The sequence below is a fragment of the Lycorma delicatula genome, chromosome 9 (genome assembly GCF_047948215.1).
Source record: "Lycorma delicatula isolate Av1 chromosome 9, ASM4794821v1, whole genome shotgun sequence".
Taxonomy (NCBI): domain Eukaryota; kingdom Metazoa; phylum Arthropoda; class Insecta; order Hemiptera; family Fulgoridae; genus Lycorma; species Lycorma delicatula.
In genome coordinates, this window is record NC_134463.1 from 789405 (window position 1) to 810733 (window position 21329).

Below are 21329 nucleotides of genomic sequence, written 5' to 3' on the forward strand. Positions count from 1 at the left end.
AATAAGTTAAATATTTTATTAATGTTTTTTCAACTGATGATGAGGAAATTCCTCGAAAGCGCTTTTATTTATAAAAAAGAAAAACAAGATAAGGTAAGAGCTGTTATTGATTCTGTACTTTGGCGGATTGTGCTGAATTTTGTCAATGCTTTTGGTATTAATCGGTAGAGAGGAAGATATAGAAAAAAAAGAATTTGTTTTACTAAATTAATAAATATATATATGATTAAAAATAATAAAAAGATAATCATCAGAATTGATTTGCTGCCAAAAATTTTAAAGAATACTCATGTTTATTAACATGTTTTTATTTAATAAAGCTTTCAAAAATTGTAGCCAAGTGGCCCTCAGTACTATTCCACTTAGTAATGGGCTGGAAGCAGCAAGGATTTTCCATTACTTTTGTGTTTGCTCTTGCAGAATTGAAATTGTAATTTTAAGAAAACATGAGGGCTGGATTTCTGATTAAACTATCCTCATACTAGAGCTATAATATGCCATTCCAAGAACTGGTGATTTGTTTCCTACCTGCTCTACTCATTGACATTTTTAAAAGATAGGCCTATCTTTTCTGAGCTGCACCTACCTACTTATATAGTAGGTATAGCTTACATCCTAATGTTTTTAGAATTTATATAAACTTTATATGTACTCTATAGCTGTCTCTGATGTTTATTTTATTTTTCTTGAAAAGTAGTTCCTCATTTTTACAGCTTCATGGTTGATATATCTCTAAATGCCCTAGAGTATAAGTAATTTTAAATTACAGAGGTAATTTTCTCAAGATATTAATTTTTTAAGATGATTATTATTTTTTTTTTTTATATGTTAAAATTTATTTATACATTTTTCAGATGGAATTCCAGATGCTGCCAAAAAGAATGCCGAAGCTAAAGATAGCGGAGCACTTGAGGATGAATTTGGTGCAAAAGATTATCGATCACAGATGGTTCTTAAACCAGATCATGCATCTAGACCTTTATGGGTTGTTAGTATCAATTTTGTTTACATGTTGTATGAATTAAATATATTTATTGTATAATTATTTTTTCTTTATGTAACTTATGGCATGACTTGAAATTCCATTTAAAACAGTTCATGATGCACCTAAATAAAAATTAATTTTCATCCTTTTAGTATTTATGATTAAATCTGTTTGCTATGAAATTATGAATCATTATTTTATAAATGTTACTTATGGTAATAAATTCATGATTTTTTGGGATGTTGGTATTCACCAGCACAAATATGAAAAAAAAAATTTTCTGCATACTCGTTAAATGTGTGCTTAAATACAGTCAATTATTTATTAACACCTTCAGAATTAAACCAGCACTATAAGTTTCATCAATTTCCCAAATTTTTATCTGTCTTCTTGCAAATAAAATCATTAATGGAATTTTTCAATGCATCAGTCAGAATTTTCACTCATTATCTGCTATGATAAAAATCTATAACACTTTTTCAGCCCGATTTTAACTGTCCCACATCACTAAATGTTTTCACCGTTAATATACTTTCTTCCATAGTGTTTAACATCTGTGAGTGAATTTTGGCTGGTTTTACACCTTCAGAAAATAAAAATCTTATCGCAGCACAGTGTTGGTTCTGTTTCAAGCGGAGGTAACATTGAAATAAATAAAAAACTTATAATAATGGAACTTCTTTTCAAACAGTCAATATTTTCTATGTAAGGGATGTCAACTTGTACATCAGACTGGTTTTTTTAAGTAGTCTTTTTGCTGTTGTCATTTGTCTTTAATTATTGAATCCTTTTATTATTGATTAAATTAAATTTTACATGTTATCTGATCTTAATACAGTTTTTACTTAGACATTTTAATTGTTTTTAAAGTTTCTTTCATTGCTCTTTTAATCTAACATAGAAATTAAAAAAACTTCAAGCTTAAATTTTGGTTAAATTTAGTAACTCATAAAGTAGATTTCATTGGATTATATTGGTTTTAATAATTGCTTATCCTATGCATACATAATTTTGGTCAGTTGTTTGTTTCAGTGAGATGGTATGGATAGGGATTTGAATAAATGAAATAGTTTTTGTTTTGAATGTTTACATATATTATTAGCCTTTAGGTTGATAATGCAATGCATGTGTTTGCTGCATTTGACACAAAACCACTATTTTGAATCGTTTTGTTAATGAATCTTCTTTTTTTTTCATTGATATTCAGGAAGTTAGGACTTATTTTAAATATAAAGAGTAATTATTTAGTGGGTATTGATAAACTTCTGCTAGTATTTTAAAAGTTGTGTGTGCCATTATTCTTTATCTTACCAATTTAATTGAACAATAGTGGAAAATTTTCCTGCTGCCTTTACATCTGCAGTTATTCCCCCGAATTAAAAAAGATTTTGAAATGTACAAAATTACAGGCCAATTTCATTGTCTGTATTTTCAAAAATATTTATAAAAATTATAAAAAATAGAATGTAAAATTTTTTGATTAGAATAATATATTGACTAACCTTTATCATTATCAACTTCTTGCATTCAACTTCATCTATAAGGAGGGTAACTGTATCTAAATTCAGAGGTAATTAATTAAAAGCTCTTGAAAATTCTACATTAGCACTTGAAAAAGTTAACCACTGCTTGTGTTGTAAACATCTAATTTAAATATGGATAAAACTGTTGCATGTGCTCAGGTAATTGTAATATTACTAATTGTGTGAATAGAATTCCCATTAATGATAATATTTTTGTTGTATATAGTGAAACATTTCTGGGTATTTTATTAGAAGACAAATTTTCTTAGGTTGATCGAATTGATTAATTTGAAACAAAATCAAACTGGTTTCCTTTGAAGTGTTTTTAATAAAATGCTAAGTTTCTCATCGTTACTAAATATTTATTATTCTTAGGAAGTAAAATCATCTCTTGGGGATCCCTTGAAAAGTCAGAGTGTGTTTTCAAGATACAGTAAAAATGTCAGATTATTGTTTGGTGCCAATAAGTATGAATTGTTTAGAGATATTTATTAAATTGAAAATGTTTACTTATCTATGCATTTCTATTTATAAGTGTGCAGTTTTTACTAAAAAGACTAGTCACGAGACTAGTCACTTTTTCTTAAAAAATAACAATATCCACATATATCAAACAAAGCAACAGGACTATTTTTGTATAACTGAACATAATTCTTCAGCTTACAAGAAAAAGCCTTATTAGAAAGAGCTAATGTTGTCATTTTTAATAAATTATTGAAAAATTTAAAAGATCTCACATTATTTAAAATAAAACTGAAAAATTCTCTTTTACAGAAACAATATTAGCTTGTCATTTACTTTTTACACAAAGCCGCGTGCGAATTTGTGTAAAGCTGCTTGTATCTTTTAACCAGCAGCAGATCTCATAGGTATTTTTGGCATCTATTTATCAAGTTGTTATAACTTTGTGTTGCTGCTTTTATTGTTATAAAACAAAACATATTTTTAGGTGCACATATTTGACACGGCTACAAAGAAGAAGCAAAGGAAAATACAAGACTAAAACCTTAAATTTATGGATCGAATCATTTGCATTTATACAAAACTCAAATGGCTTCCGACTTGCCTTATTTGTCAAGAATAATTGGCACATAACAAGAAATCAAATTTGGAGAGACACTTTACAACTGAACACTCATCATTTGGCAGTAAATATCCTGCCGGTGGTGCGAGGAAGAAAGCAGTTGAGGAACTGAATTAAATACAGAACTTGATTTTTCTTGACTCTTCTGAAAAATATAAAGTTCTGGATTTAATTATTGTGTGCAATCTTCCCACAGTGTTAATATTGCAAGCTTTATTGTTAGTCAAGAGATTGCTAAGAGAGGCGAACCATACACAGACGGTGAACACATTAAAAGTTGTTTTATAAATGTATCCAAGAGCTGTTCTGGATTTTAAGAATAAGGCAGATTTTCTTAAAGAAATTAAAGACTTACTGCTGCCTGCTAAAACAGTAAAAGACAGAACAGTCAAAATGTCTTCAGCAAATCAAAGATGTTGAATTGTTTCAGCTTTATCAATAGCTGTTGATGACAAATCTTGTGACATAAATGACAGTGCAAGTTTCAATTTTTGGACGATTTATTTCATGTGTGGGTCCTAAAGAAGAACTTTTAGGATTATTGCTGCTGAAAGGTCAAACATATGGCGACGACGAATATGATATTGCAAATGGTATCATTGAATATGTGCAGAAACATCATATTCCACTCGATAAAATTGTTTCAGTTTCAACTGATGGGGCAAAAAGTATCACCAGAGTGAGAAAAGGTTTTGTTTCTATTTTGAAGGAAAAAATTAATCACAAGATACTTGTTTACCATTGCATCATTCAGTAAGAAGCACTTTGTGCACAGACTTTTTCCAGAAGGAATTTGCAATGTTATGAAATTAGTGATCAAGGTTGTCAAACCAATTGTAGTTAAAGCTCTTTATTATCGCTAATTTAAAGAATTTTTAGTTGAAGTGGAGAGTGAATACGCAGATCTTTTGCTGCATAATAAGGTACGTTGGCTTTCAAGAGGAAACATTTTAAAACGTTTCGCTTCCTTATTAGAAATTAAAGCATTTCTCCTTGAAAAGGATGTTGACTATCCTGAACTAATGGATGTTCAGGAGATCCAAAAATTTTACGGTAGATGTTATGTCTCATCTAAATAATCTTAATTGTAAACCACTCTCTCTTTTCCCTGTTTAGCCTCCGGTAACCACCATTCAGATAATACTTCAGAGGATGATATGCATGAGTGTAAATGAAGTGTAGTCTTGTACATTCTCAGTTCGTCTATTCCTGAGATGTGTGGTTAATTGAAACCCAACCACCAAAGAACACTGGTATCCACGATCCATTATTCAAATCCGTGTTAAAATAACTGGCTTTACTAGGACTTGAACGCTGGAACTCTCGGCTTCCAAATCAGCTGATTTGGGAAGATGCGTTCACCACTAGGCCAACCCGGTGGGTTTAATTGTAAACCACTGGGGAAAGGAAACACAACTTTTTCAATATAGAAAGAAGTTATTTCATTAGAAAAAAATTATCACTTTTGCTTAAGATTTTGAAAGAGAAACATTATTCATTTTCCAAACCTGCTGAAACGTCGTCAAGAAAATAACTCTCTAACTGACATGTGCAATTTCAAAACAATTTTAAGTATGAGGAAGCTTTTCTATGGAGGTTTCAGGAATTCAGAAATAGCGTAGCGTGCGTAGACATTAGCCTTTGTTAAAAACTTCTTGATCTGACGTAACAGAATTGAATTTTTCTCCATTTAATGTTGACATTGGTGCTTTTGAAATGCAATTACTGGAATTAATAAACAAAGAATTATAGAGCACTAAATTTAATGTCTTAATGCTGATGTTGAAAAATTTGAGAAAAATAAATGTGATCTTAGTTTATAGCAAAAGTGATCTGCTTTGAAAGACCTGGAGAAGGAAGACATATAATTTTCAACCCCTGGAATAGTATTCCTGATTCATATGATCAGTTAAAAAAAAACTAGCATTTGCTGGTCTTTACTCTTTGGCTCTACATATTCATGCGAACAATCTTTTTCAAGAGTGAATGAACCTTATCAAAAATAAATTGAGAAATCGTTTTATTGATGAGAACCTGGAATCCTGCTTGAAATTAAAAATGACATACAAACCTGGCATATCCAAATGTTCTAAAGAATGCAAGGTCATTGTTCACATTAAATGTGTGTTGTAATAGTTTTATTTTAATGTAAAGAATTTTTTTTGTCAATAAATAAGATTATTATTATATCTGGTTTTATTTAATGTTAGTAGCTAGTTTAAACTGACTCCTAAAAACATGCTTCAAAAGAAATTTGGCTCTCAAAAGAAATCTAAATCATTGTACACTGATCTTTGGCTCTTTTGACTAATGAGTTTGCTGACTACTGATTCAGGCATATACTTGGATAGTCCTTTTTTTGTCCACTTAATAGCAAACCTATCCTTTCCTGATGTCATATAAAATATTACATGTATTTATTTAATGTATTTAGTTAATGATCAGATAAAAGATATATTTATTTTAGAGTTAACTGGAAATCATTTATGAATTTAGAGATAGTAACACTATATGGTTTTAATAATGTATTTGTAAATTTCTTTTTCTATTAAATGTGGTTGATTTCAAAATGTTACAGGCTCCAAATGGTCATATATTTTTAGTCATTTTCACCAGTTTATAAACACGCTCATGACTTCCTTATTGCTATTTCAGAGCCTGTCTGCCGACCAGAATTTATACATGAGGTATTTGTATACTAATACATATTAATAATAGTTATTTATTGGAATGCTGTTGGAGAGACCTGACAATAATTATAATTATTATAGTTATTAAAATTATCAGATATTATAATTCATATTGTTTATGATTTATCCTGTTTGGGAGAAAAATTGATGTTTTAAATAATCTTTATTTATGAAAACAAAAGCTTCTTTTACCTTTTTCTTTTTATCTATATTAATACTACATTTTAATTATTTATTTGTTTTGTTTTATTTTATAATTTGTTACATTGGTTTTTATTGATTTTATAATTTTTTTTCATTGGTTTTTTTATTGACATCAATTCTACTGTGTGTGGAGACAGATTCTCCTCCAGAAAGAGGTAATTTATTGTTTTACATTACCTGACCCAGTCTTTATTTTGGTTGAAATACATTTAATGTTTCTGAGAACGTATATAACAGAGTTGCTTTTTTTATAATTATATTATTCATTGTTCAACAGGAACTGGCTGAACAAAAAGTAGTTAAATCTGTAAAATAAAATATGAAAATTAAAAAACATACCTGTTTACAGATGTAAAACTTTTTTTTACTTCCTTGTATGAAATAAAGGAAGTATTGTGATCGTGAAAAATTCCACATTTCAACGGAAATATCCGTTTTGACTATACTTGAATCCATTTTGATTAGTTTCATCGTGATGTCTGTATATACATACATATGTATTTTTCATAACTCGAAAACAATTAGCCGTAGGATCTAGAACTTTTGAATTTAGAACTGTTGTAACATCTACTTGTTCGCCTCCCCTTTTGATTGCAATTGAATGAACCAAGAGTGTCCAGAAAAGCTCAAAATCAAAAAAAAAATGTTGGATTATGGACTTTTTCTTAACTGCAGTAATAAGCCCTCATTGAGAGCTTTTCAATGATGTATCATAAGTGATACTTATTTTAATTTGTTCCAGAGTTATAGCCAAATTAAATTTTAATTAATGAAATTGAATCTTATAAGGGGAAGGCACATCAGTTTGAATCAGAGACCTCATATCCTTTTTTTAACTCTTTATTTTTTAATTTAAATATATTGATTTATTAATAATTATTAACCTCTGATTGTAAAAAAAATTTACGTTAAATAATAATTGAAAAATGACAATAAAAAAAAATATGAAAAAATATCAGAAGTTATTAATGAAATAAAATTAAGTTATAAGCCTATGATCAATCATACTGGCCTTGGGCCAGACAGTCCAACTACTATTACTTCTCAGCAGGTCACCTGTCACCAAAGTTGTGTGGATGTAACTTTCCTTCTGCTTGCAAGAGAAAGTTGGTGGTTCTGTATTGTTAATCAAGTACAGGTTCCTGGTGTCCACAAACTGTTCGAGACCAGCACCTCTGGAGTTAGTGAGTGGTGATCCCCAGTTGGAAGACTTGGTGTTAGTGTCCAGAGCAATCAGCACTCTGGTGCATGGGAGACCGACCAGAATCCTGCCCAACTTCACCAGCAAGTCATCGATACTCCATCCAAGCTGGAAGTATCCTGACACTAGCATGATATCAAGCGTACTCCTCGTGATTCACACGACGGTGAATTGCTCATCAAACCAATGGGGCATCCAAAAGACACCCAACGAATCTGAGCTGACTATGATTGCAGAGAGTGGCCGTCTCCCATGAGAATGAATAAAATCCACCCCGTGGAAGCTGACCACTCTATCTTCGACTGTGTATGGCTCCTGGACCCAGAGGACCTCAAGGTTTTACTCCTTAAGGATCCTCATAGCTTCACTTGTGGCTGCCAGGGAATGATGCAGATTCAACGGCCCCAGGTGCAAGTGTTCAACATGGTGAGGTCTGCCTTCAAAGGCTTCCCCTAATTCAGGCGTTGCTATAAGCTGTATTCTTTACAGCTCTCATATGAGCAATCTTATGTGCCCTGCACTGCATACCCCAGATCCGGTGTCCAGCATCAAAGTCTTTCACTGCAGTACAGGCGGGGCAGTGGCAGGTGCTGTCTTGGCAGGGCGATTGGCTGCTGTGTGCCTCGAAAGAGCACAGTGACTACACATCTTGGACTGCAGTAGAGAGAGATGTGACCAAAGTCTTTATCTGTAGCTACTTTGAATTAATAAATATTGTTAATAATTATCCATGTTCTTTTAATTCTCCTGGACGTGAGTTTTTTGGCCCTTTAAATAATTATTGTTGTTGTTTTTTATGTAGATAGATAAGCCGTATGTCTATATTTCAGTACAAGGTGTACTCGACGAGCTATTGATAGATTAGCAAAAAGTAAGTCATATTATTTTTTCATTATAAATTTTCCTGGCCCAAAAAACGTGAAAGTGAAATATCAAATTATCAGCCATACTGTGCATTTTTATAACAACTTTTTCATATTTACAAACAAATAGTACAACTTATACATTGCAGTTGATAAAAAAATTAAATTGCATTTTAAGTTAGTAAAAATCTGTTTTGAGAAAGAGTCGGAAAATCAAATGTTTTAGGTACCGCATGTACGGAATGCTGCTATCAAAAATTGGGTCTGGAAATTTATTTTCTTCATGAGCCTATATCTCGAAAACTTAATAAGTGATTTAAAAAATAATATATTCTACTTATTTACCCATACTTCGCTGGAATGCACCTTATAGTGAAACACAATGTATAAACATAGTATGCATTTCACACCCCTTCTTCCCCCTTAGACTACGCCTATGACAACAAAAGTCGATCGTGACACACTTTTAAGATAAAAAGTCGGTCTTATATACAGAAAAGTTGGCCACTGTCATACACCAGTATGTGCGGCCTATGCTCAGCCAGGAACTGAGCCTTCAGCCTGTTCTGTAGAATGTCGGCCTCCAGCAGCTGCTTCACCTGCTGCTCAAACGACTTCCAAGATTACGCTGTGTTCCCTTGTTTTCGTGACCCAGGAGACTTGGGTCCAGAACCTTTTTAAGGGTTAGCTTTGTCACTGTCAATGAAGCCCCTGGACAAGTTTAATCGGGACTACCTTGACAGTGGCTCGCTTAATTTTTGTCGTTGGTGCCTGAACTGGCGGCGGTGGACCAACTCATTTAGGTGCAGGTGCTCCAGCAACTGAGGTGAAGGAGACAGGCTTTTTTACTTTCTCCTCCATCCGTTTAATAGACTTCTGCAGTTCACCCATTGCTTCACCCGTCACTAGTTTGAAACCCCGAACTCCCTTCCCAACCCGGTCAACGTTCCCTGATAACTGTGAAACGACTGAATCCAGGGCAAGGTTGGTGAGAATTTTTTCTCTTACGCTGAACAAAAATGAATATGTTTTGTTTAGTGAATTTAGTGATTAATTGCTACTTTTGAAATAATGTCATTTAATGTTTTATTTTTGTCGGTAGTACAAATTGACTGCTTATTTCTTATATGCTGCAGTCAGTGTCGGTTTGGAGACTCATGATATAATTGAATACTTGAAGAGATTGAGTAAAACAAGCGTACCAGATGGCATTATTGAATTCATTAGGCTTTGTACTCTGTCATATGGAAAGGTACAGTTCTTTCATATTTTTATTTTATCACTTTTTGATTAATAAGTTTTTATTTTCAGACTTATTATTTTCATTAGTATTTACAGATCGATAACAAATTTTCCATAATGTCTAATTTTTAATAGTTAAACATATGAAACAATTGTATTCTGAGATTTCACAATGTTTGTTGTGTTTGTGTAATATTGAAATATTACACTAATAAAGGGGGGGGGGGGTCTTGGTACATCTGTGTGGGGGCAAGTATGTAATATGAATTAGATTCTGCAGTTTATACTTATAAATTGCCCATTTAATGAATATCTATATATGTATGTACCCATTTACTGAAGAGTCTTCACCAGTTATTACAGTCTTGGAAGTTGGAATCACCATTGGTGCGACATCAAAATGAATTTTTTTCTCTTCAAGTGAAAGCAATTTTGACAAGAGATATATGGTCACTTTGTGTATGCCTGAATCATATGTTATAATTATTACATGAGACCAATGCCATTTGTAATTTCTTGGACAGTCAGCCAATGATTTTCCACATCAAACTGCATAAATTGTCAGTGATATTTAAGTTTTGGTTTTTGGGCTGCTAGTACACTGGTCATTCTCAAATGAAGTCTGGCCACTATAAAAATGATTTTACCACTTTTTATTTAATTTGTGTAATTCCTGCAGCTTCATTCACCAAACCTAATTAATCTCTTTCAAATTTTTTCTCTTTGGGCACCCACCGATCTTCTGGCAGAATTTGATACGGTAATCTTGTTCAAGCATTTCATCATTATACACAGAATAAAAAAACCAGTTGCAGTAACATGTACACATTGGCTGCTGAACAGACTGACATGTTTCATGAAGTTACGTAAAAAACATTCATGCACAGTAGTTTATTAATGTTGCTATTTACCAAGTTTTATTGCTTACACTCAAATATTTTCAAAACAAAAAAAAATGATGGTGGATACTTTTTGAACGAACCTTGTACTAAGCCATCAAGGTTTGGTTAATTTTTTAATAGAGAGATGTTTAAAGAGGTTTAGGAAGACAAATATTGAATTATAACGTAGCGTGTACAATGTAGTAAATATATTTATGTTAAAAGATAAAATATGTTATAATATGTCATACTACAAAAAGTAATGAAGAGTTCAATAATACTAAATAAAGAAAAGAGTTAATAATTTAATAATATTAAAAATAAGTTTCAGCTTTATGCAAATATTGGAAAAGTTAAACTATAATATTGCCAGGTGTTCAGTTATTATTATTATTTTCTTAAGAAATTTCATATTAATAAAAAAATTTACTAGATATTTATATTTGTTTGTATTAAATAATATGTTTATTATTATTATTATTAAATGAAATGAACTTTATTAGGTTAAAGAAGTAAAAAATAAATGATGTTAAAATATATATTATTCCAGTAGAAATGATTTTACGTAGCAAGTGATTGATGTTTTGTTTATTAATAATAAGTATTATACTACAATTTGTTGTGTCATTATCAGTATTTACCCAAAAAATTATTTTTACTGTATACTTATAAAATTTCTCCCAAATTTTTACAGGTTAAACTTGTTTTAAAACATAATAAGTATTTTGTGGAATCGCCATTCCCAGATGTTCTTCAGAAATTACTTAAAGATCCAGTTATTCAAGAATGTCGTTTACGAAGAAATGTTGATAAAGAAGTGGCTCCAATTACTACTAATATAATTGATAAAAAAGGCATCCCACAGGTTTGGTTTATTTTTTATAACGGTTTAAAGTTTGCTAAAATTTTAACATTTTTTATCTCCTTTTTGTCATTTTTATCGTTATTTCAGTAAAAACTGGTTAATTATTGTATTATATAAAATATTATTTTTGGTCAGATTCAGTAATTTTTATAGGGAAAAATATTTCTGTTATTTATTGTTTAATTTACGGTTAAATTATAATGTACATGGTTAGTTGATGCTTTATAGTGCTTAATTGGCAGCTGTATTATGTTTTTGTACGATACAAAAAGTTGTTACGGTAGTGAAATAAGTTATCAATTTTTTGTCGCTTTGTTCCTTCTGCATCTCTGATTCATATCCGATGGTTTAAAAAAGTTTTACGTGTTTGTATTTTATTTATTATTAAATTTCTGTCTCTCGCAATTGAGGGACTATGGAAAAAACTGATACTTTGGTTAAGAAAATAGCTTCTGCTAAAGATGAAACGATTTATTTTAAGTCGATGGAAACATTTTTACTTGAGATAAAATATTTATAGAGTTGACAAAAGACATGGTGTTATTTGTGCACAATGCATTCAAAATTTTGGATGTAGGTCTGAGTTGCTAAAAGTCAGTCTTTTCAAAAATTTTATGAAATGTTTTAATCGGCAGGTGACTCAAAAATGATCGTGAATTAGAAAGAACGCATTAATTGATAAGTAAGTGGTAGTAGCAAATGAATATGACAAGGTTATTTTGAAGCTTTTAAGTTTCTTCAACAGATATGTCAGTGTTAGTGATGGTTATATAAATAAATAGACTAAGATATTATTGTACTATACAAATATAGGTTATTTACTATACAAATTTTTTATTGTAAAGTTTTCATAAATTGCATTTAATTTTACGATTAATTTTTTGTAATATGAAGATAGTCTGTAAAAATAATTTCTGTTCTTTTAATAAAATATTTTCATAATATAATGACTAATTTTGTTACTGTTATTTTATTTTTCATTTACAATTTTAAAATTATTTTAATGTTGCAGATAATCAATTATTTTAATGCTTTTAGTTCAACAGTATGCAGCAACAACAACAGCAGCAGCAGCAACAGACTGATATTCAGTCAGGTGGCGCAACTGGTGAAGAGGAAGAACCAGTTGTTGTGCCGGAAGATATATCTGACTTTTATGATAAAATGGATAAAGCTGATGAAGATGATGAGGAGGAGGGTGTACTGAAGACAGTATCATTTGAACTAAACCAGGTAATGTGAATATTGTACAGTGAAAATTTGGGGAATCAATTTTGAAGTAATGTAATTTGATTAGTGTGCAAAATAAAAAAAATTATTTAATAAATTGCTTATGTATTTGACTGCAAACTCTGTTTTATTGTTAATGTATGTATATAATATACATACATTAGAAAACATTATACATTATACATACATCTGCATTAGATGCAGATTGCTCAGTAAAATGATAAACTTCATTCTTACAACCTGATTGTCCCTAAATTCCTATAATATTTCAGAAAATAATATTTAAAATTGAAGGCAGGAAGTAAGTATAAAAATGTCTGTGGTTGAAGACATGTGAAATAAACTGGTTTCGATTGATACGCGTAAGTTGAATAATGCTGATTGCAGTCTCCATGTGTAGATCACCATAATTTGTTGGCATATTTTTGGTCAATGACCTTACTAGTAAAACAAATGCCAAAATTCTTGTCCTGATTTCTAGAAGCTATCCTCCATAGGAAGCATTTTTCCATTTACTTTTACACAACCACATGAGGTGTATATAGTTATACAATTCTAGTAACCTTCTGTGCATTCATAAATGTCAATTATTCTACCTGAAATCTATTCTGTTGCTTGTAAAGCATACACATCTTTTTTACTCATAATAATTGCCTTTCCATTCCTAGACAACACATCAGTTCTACTTCAAAATATCTTACACCCATTCACAATTTTTTCACCCTGTTTCTGTTTCGTTCCACACAATCCAAAAACATCCAATTTGCTTCTGATAAAACATCAAATTTAATTTGTACACAAAAATAACAATTTTATAATTTATAAAGAATAAACTTGTAATAAATAAAAAATGAACTTACTATTTTTGGGATTTGCGAAACAGTGTACTAGGACTATGTTGCTTATGCTTCTCTCTCCAGTTGTACAAAAAAAATTAAAATAACTCAAGAGATCAAAAAAAATATTACTAACAGCGATGAATAATACACATTAATTATAAAAATAAAGAAAAATGACAATAAACACATTTGACTCAATACTCCCATAACTAGTCTACTTGAGTTCATAGAACCACTATTATGTAATAGAAGAAACACATCAGAACTTAACAAAATATCTTATTAATACTTATAATACTAAAGCATTGGCCAATCCAAAATTAATTTTAATTATAATATTAAACATAATTTGTCATTATAACATGTTACATTTTCAAAGCAGTCTTCTGATAAATCCATGAAATGTTTTTATGGAAAGGCCTTTGACATTAAATTCTCATATCTGTATTTTGTACAAATCATAGTTTATGAATTTCGTGATCAGTTTGCTTAACGTACTCACTGCACTAAACTAACCATGTTAAAATCCAACACAAAACTGACGCTTTCTGATGTTCTCACTGGTCTAACCCCACCGTTACTTCTCAGAATTAACAAGTCTGTGTGAGTATGTGTACTCATACAAATGTAACACTCTTTTTATAGAAAAGTTTGTTCATTTTTCAAACATAATGTCATATTTCTTAAAATTATGAATCGTGCTGCTACTAATTTAACTTTTATGTTTTTAAAAAATATGGTCCGTCGACGTATTAAGAAATCCAAATAACAAAATAATTTATAATAAAATAAAATACAAATAAATTCACCAATTTAAATAAGCCAATTCAATTTAATTTAAATTTAGGTCAGAATTTACAATGGTTACAAATTCATTTTTTTCTGATAATTTCCCTACCCATCTGATATTTCATTTAAAGATATTTTATTTTTATATGAATGTCCACTGTATCTTTATATTATTTCACATCCAGTGTCCCAAATTTAAATTTATGGATCTGTTTTCATTCACATTTTTTTTTTGCTCAATTCAGATTTGATTTCTGAACTCAAGTAAATTTTCAATCACCAGCTTACTGAGCTTGATGTGACCTACACCTAGTTGATTGAGCTGTAATTTGCATCTGGTTGCACTGTTTAAATGTGCTGTTATTTCCCTGATATAGTTCAGATGTTTTAAAACCATTAGGATACATCTTTGAAAAGTGGTAAAAACTTTTTTATTATTAAAATAAGCGCTGAAAGGGAAATTACCACTTAAAGGGGAATTAATAATTAGTTATTAGTATAACAATTTTTGTATATTTTTAGAATTTATTGTGTAGTTAACTATAGGTGTACAATAATCCATTTTTCTGCTGAGATGGAACATTGTTTACAATAGAATTTTTCCTACAGAAAAGGGCAGATTATTAATTTATTTTTGTGGTGTCTGTATATCATGTGTTACAGTCTCTACTTATTAGTTATTCTCACCAAATTATATAGATATTTATTACACTGTATATGATATCCATTATCCTATTGGTAAAGAAAATGATATTGTTGGGCTTGAAATTGCTTGTACTTAGGTTGACTTAGGATGCTGGTCTACAATAGTATATTTCACTAAGTGAAGAAGGCAAATAGTTAGTCATTTTACTCTTCACTTTCTATAGTAACCTTGATAATTTTGATATAGAATGATTTTTATTCTTGAGATTAGCTGTGTCATTTTTGATAATGATTGCACTTATGTGGAGGAGCTGTGCAGCTACCTATAGTATGATTATGAGGCCTAACATTCAGTAATCATGATGGAAGCTGTGCATTAATTTGTGGTGTTACACTCTTTACCCAGTCTTATTAATATGATACATTAAACAACTTGTATAAAAAATAATCAAGAATTAGTTTCTTCAAGAGCAGTAATGTTTATTATTTGGTTGTTCATGTGATCAGCAGAGGGAATATACCACTAGTGGGATATACATTTAGTAATGAATATCATCTACAGTTTGACTAAGCAAGCTTATGTGTAACACTATGTTATTCTCATTAAAGAAGGCACTTATTCCTTACATAATTTCTTGTGACTTATAGCATACTTTTGTTATTGAAAATGGTTATCCTATTTTCAGGAGTGATGTTTTTTTTTTGTTAGGATGCCTATAAACTGTCAGGGTTGACTGCTTTTCTGTGTCGATTAACATGCTTTAATAAACATAAAATAAGTTTTAATTCTATGCAAGCTTAAATTAATTTTGTTTTTGATGTGAGAAAGGCCTTTTCTTAATAATTTAATCAAACCTTTTTCAGTTTTTGTGTCAATTTTAAAAATAAATGGTTCAAATGTTAAAACATTATTAAAATCAGATTTTTTTTCAAAATCTTTATAAAGATCTAATATTGTATTATGGATATCCTAATCTTCCTTCCAGGTTCTCATTATTTTTTTAATAGTATCATTGAAGAAACAAATGACAGTTAAATATTAATTTTTTTGAAACCTGAAATAGACATTATAATTATAGATTCTTTAATTTTTCATACTTGAGGAACTGTTTTATAACTACTTTACTACACGATTGTTTTTCATGTATTTGTGGGTATTTAGGTGAAGAAATAATTACAATTCTTTCATCAGGTTAGATAATTTACCAGATTTTATGATTTTTTTCTTTGGTGAGATTTAGACACTTGACGCTGACTAACAGCCTTTGTCACAATTAGACTTGCAGTGTGGCCACAAAATGGAAATCAGCTATCAAGTCAGTACAGCAGGCAGCCCCTGTAACAGATATTAAGAATTCACTGGCTGTCCATGCCCTGGCATCCTTAGAATGAAGAATCTAGTAAGATCAGATCTGCACCACAAAACTAATAAAATTTGACTGGCAAGAAAGAATGATCCTCTCTGGGACATATCCTTTGTAGCATGAGATGGACTAAAGAGAAAACTGTTACAGGTATATGAATTGTTTTGTAAATTATAAGATGAAGTAGTTCTGTAGTTCATCCTTTAAACTAATTTTTTTTTATTATAGGAAAAAATTGAATTGGTTCAAAAGAGATGTATTGAATTAGAGCATCCGTTACTTGCAGAATATGACTTTAGGAATGACACCGTTAATCCAGACATTAAGTGAGAATGAATATTTTATGATTGATCCTGTAGTTGTATCAGATCTATATTTTATTACTGTAGTCTTTGAACAGGTGGTTTTGAAACAGTAATTTTTGTTTTAAGTGGTTTAGTTACAAAATTTGAGAATGGTATTTGCACTACTTAAATGTATGTTACTTCTTTAATTTACCTTTTATACCTTGGAATTCTCCATTAAACTCTTAATGTTATAGATATTCAGGTATGTTATGACTAGTTTTTTTGTCAGGAAGAATGTTAAATTGAATAATGTTTAAATTGTTTTTTTAACAATTTAACAGAGATTAGAAAGAATGTCATTATTGGTTAGAATAAGATTAAGGAAGTCATTTTTCCAACTTGAAATAACTAATCACTTGAAGTTAAAACTCTGAATAATTGTGTTAATGATTATGGGAAAGAACATTTGGTTTCAAAGGTTGAGAATTATGACATTCAAGAATTTATTTTGATAATTTGACTTTAAAATTAAGAGTGTATTATAAAAGTGAGAAGATTTTTACTTCTCCTTAGAATGTTTTGACAGTTAACCGGTCAATTAACCAGCTAGGTAAAATCAAACCTAGTCACTAAAATAAGCACAATCCAATAACTCAATCAAATTTTTATTAAAACAAAATTAAAATCAAACGCAAACTCTATAAAAAAAGTTTTTGGTATGATTCTTCAGTATGATGAGCGCTGTTGTTTTATTAACTTTTTGTAGTTCTGAAAGTAAAGTTATTGACAAATTAATCTGCAAGGATAATTTTTTCTGGGTGAGTTGAATTATATTGTTCTTTCACGTCCTCAATAACTTCTATGGTTAAAAGTGATGTTGACTTGAGCCCTATTGATTCTACGTACATAACTATAACTTAAAACTTATATTATTGACTTATTAGGAATTAAAAAATTAAGGAAATATCAACTTAACTTAACACACATATTTGGAAGATTTATCTATAAAATAATTTCTACAATAAATACAGGTTCATTCTTGGATAATGACATAGCTGATACAACACCATAAAATAATGGATAATGAAATGTTGAGAATAGAACATGACAAGGTTACTTCAGTTGCTGCTATATGTTAAATTTGGGTACAGTATTGCCATCTGGTAAATATTGTACTGTTAGACTTTACTCATGCATGCGTAAGTTACACGTATTCATTTTAAGGTTTGTTTCCTGTTTTAAATGCTTGACATGCATTTTTGTGAAGTAGAAAGTATTCCAATTTTTTTTTTTAGTATTACACTCGGAATCATATATGTTCTGTTCTCTTATTTCTTTTATAAGATTTATGTTTTAATTGGGTTTTTATTGTGATATAAATTCATTATTTTAATGTGACTATTTTTATTACAGGGGCTGGTAAAAGTCTTGTTGGAGTCACTGCTTGTTGTACAGTTAGAAAAAGAGCATTAGTATTATGTAACAGTGGTGTTTCAGTTTAACAGTGGAAGCAGCAATTTAAAATGTGGTCTACTGGTAAAGCACTTTTTTGTTTAATTAAATTGCTGTAAAAAATAAGAAAAAAGTTGTAGATCTAATATAACTGTAAACATAGTAAAATTTTATCAGACTCATATGATCTGTTTTTGAGAAATTCAGTTTTGAGTTTTCTACAGTTATAATTATATAAAATTGAACCTGATATGCATATTTATATATATATATATATAACATAACCTTTGATCCAACAATGTCAGCTTTATATATATAAAACTGTTTTAAAGAAGTATAGCTTTACAATTTTACAAAATAGTAGTAATGCTTATCTTGTAAAACCTTTTGAATTTGACTTGGGATGATTTATTTATAATTTTATTATCAAATAAAATTTGATAAGTTAACATACAAGCCAAATTATGTTAATTTTTTTCTGTTGTACTCAAGTTTTGTGGTTGAACAGTACAACTTGTTTTGTTGGGAACAATGTGTTAAGTTTTTGTAGTTACCTGGTATAAATTAGAGGATTTTCAGTCCTTAGAAGATTGTTTTAAAGTTAAAATAGCCAACCAGATAAAACCAGACCTACTCACAAAAATAAGCACAGTCCAATATCTCAATCAAATTTTCATTAAAACAAGATACTCTATAAAAACTTTTTATAGTGTGGTTCTTTCAGTTTATTTTGATAGCCTCTAATCTTTGAGGATAATTTTTAAGAGTTTTTCTGGGTGAGTTGAATTCATGTGGGTTCTTTCTTGTCCTCTCAATAATTCTATGATTAAAAGTGATGGTTGGCTTGAGCCCTATTGATTTTATATATATATATATTTAAAAACCATGGTTTTTTTATATATATAAAAAACCGTGTCTTACAAACTTATGTATTAGACATGATAACTAAGTATTTACCAATAACTTCAATAACCCCTATTTATTTACCAATAATTTTCATTGGGCTTACCTTACCAGTCAAAACTCAAGCACATCTCATGTAACCGTATTTATTTATAATAAAATATATCTTGGTTATTTTCTATCAAAGATTCGTCCATTGATGATTGGTCTGTACACTGTAAAAGTGCCAATTTGAATGATTAATTTATCTGACGCAGATATTGAAAAATTGATAAATAATGCTTTTAGTATACATTTTCTCAGTTCTGTTTTCTTGGTCAACACATATTGTTCTATTTTTGTTTATTATTTTGTTTTATTTATAATGAGTTGATAAACATTGTAACTGAAAATAGAGAAACAATGATAGCAAATGTTACATCTATGTTTGATGAGTTTCATATATATTACATTCAAGCTGGCAGTTAATAATAATTGTTTTTAATAATTTTACATTCAGTTGCTTGCATCTTTGTTGATCGTAATATGAATTTCTGAAGTATTATTTGAATACTAAGTATTAAAGTACTTAAAAAAAAAGTATTAAAAAGTAAAAGTAAATGCTTATAATATTTACTAAGTATGTATAAGTTAATGTTAAGTATTTTTATAATAAGTAAAATTTTCTCGTTTTTTGTTTGGAATTATTATAACAATACTGCTGACACTCTTCTGATAATGTATCAAAACATCCTTTTTTTGAAATTGCACTATTTATTTTTTATTTTTTTTGTTAACAGAAAATGAATTTTTATTTGTTTTTAGATTGAAGAAAGCTTTTTTATCCATACATGAGTATAACACTATTTTTAAGTTTTATTGTATTAAACATTATAATCGTGACTAAATTAAAATATTTTTTATACTTGTCAGAGAATCTTCGTAATTATTTTTTTGTTTTGTTTTTTTCATTAAAATTTTCAAAAATGAACTTTGTTGTAAGGGTAAACCAATTTTTATAAAAAATAATATAATACTACTATTGCATTTTTAGTTTTCAAGGGCACCCTGTAAGCTATAATTTAAAAGATTTCTGATTTTTATTAAAAAGTAAAATATGTCTAGGTTTCCAGGCCGCACATTTTTTCTGAATTTTCAGCTTTAAGTGTTAAAAAAAGTATGTCACTGTTTTATAATAGAATAAATGTCAGAATTTGAAATCTAAATGTATATTTTCTTGAAAAAGATGAAAAAGCAAATTATTATTTATTTTAAGTTATATGATAATATTATTCAGTGAAAATGAAAATGTAAATGTGGTTGCTTATTTTTTTATATTACAACAGATGCGAGACATTGTAAGATGTGTTTAATACATCACTAAATTTTGAAACCAGTGTTTTAACTTGTACTATATAAATTAATGTATGAAATATGAATAAATATATAGAAATGAATATTTATATAAAAGCAATATTTTTTAATTTTTATCACTTATTTCATTTTTATTTGTGTAGCAGATGACAGTATGATTTGCCGATTTACATCAGAAGCCAAAGATAAACCGATGGGTTGTGGTATATTAATAACAACATATTCAATGATAACACATACACAAAAAAGATCATGGGAAGCAGATCAGACAATGAAGTGGCTTCAAGATCAAGAGTGGGGTATAATGGTACTTGATGGTGAGTATTTATTTAGATTTTGTAATTTTATTTTCTCTTATAAAACTTATGTCTGAACTTTGTCAATTTTTGGACAGTTTAGTTAAAGAATATAAAATTATGAATATTTTCAGCATAAATGTTTACATTATTGAAACATAATTGCTTATTATTACAGTTAATTTTCCAAGAACTAGTATTAATTTTATTTTAATAAATTTTTACGTATCAATATGTAGTTATTTTCAATTCAGATAATAACCATTTGTCACTAACAAAAATGATTTGTATGGTCCGCTTGTGGCTGGATTATCTAAGGAATTATATTATTATTATGTTACTAAATAAGAATTATATATATAAAATAAAAATACTTACTGCTGTGAAAATTCTACTTAAATGAAGATTAAATTTTTCTTATCTGAATGCAGAAGTCAGATAAATAAATAGTCTTATGTATAATATATTTTTTAGTTTTCTTTCCTGTTTTTGGTTTTAAATAACATAATTTTTAATTTGATATAAATGTAGGAGGAAGTTTGAATACATACATCAGATATAAAACTTGCGACAATTAAAAGTGGCACTTATATGTAGTTATAGTATATGTAGGAACATTTCCTGAGGGTGTAC

General features: G+C 29.2%; 1 pseudogene; it reads left to right on the top strand.

Moving 5' to 3' along the window:
• LOC142330373 (general transcription and DNA repair factor IIH helicase/translocase subunit XPB-like) overlaps positions 1 to 21329 on the top strand; it is a 44065-nt pseudogene that overhangs the window by 2285 nt on the left and 20451 nt on the right.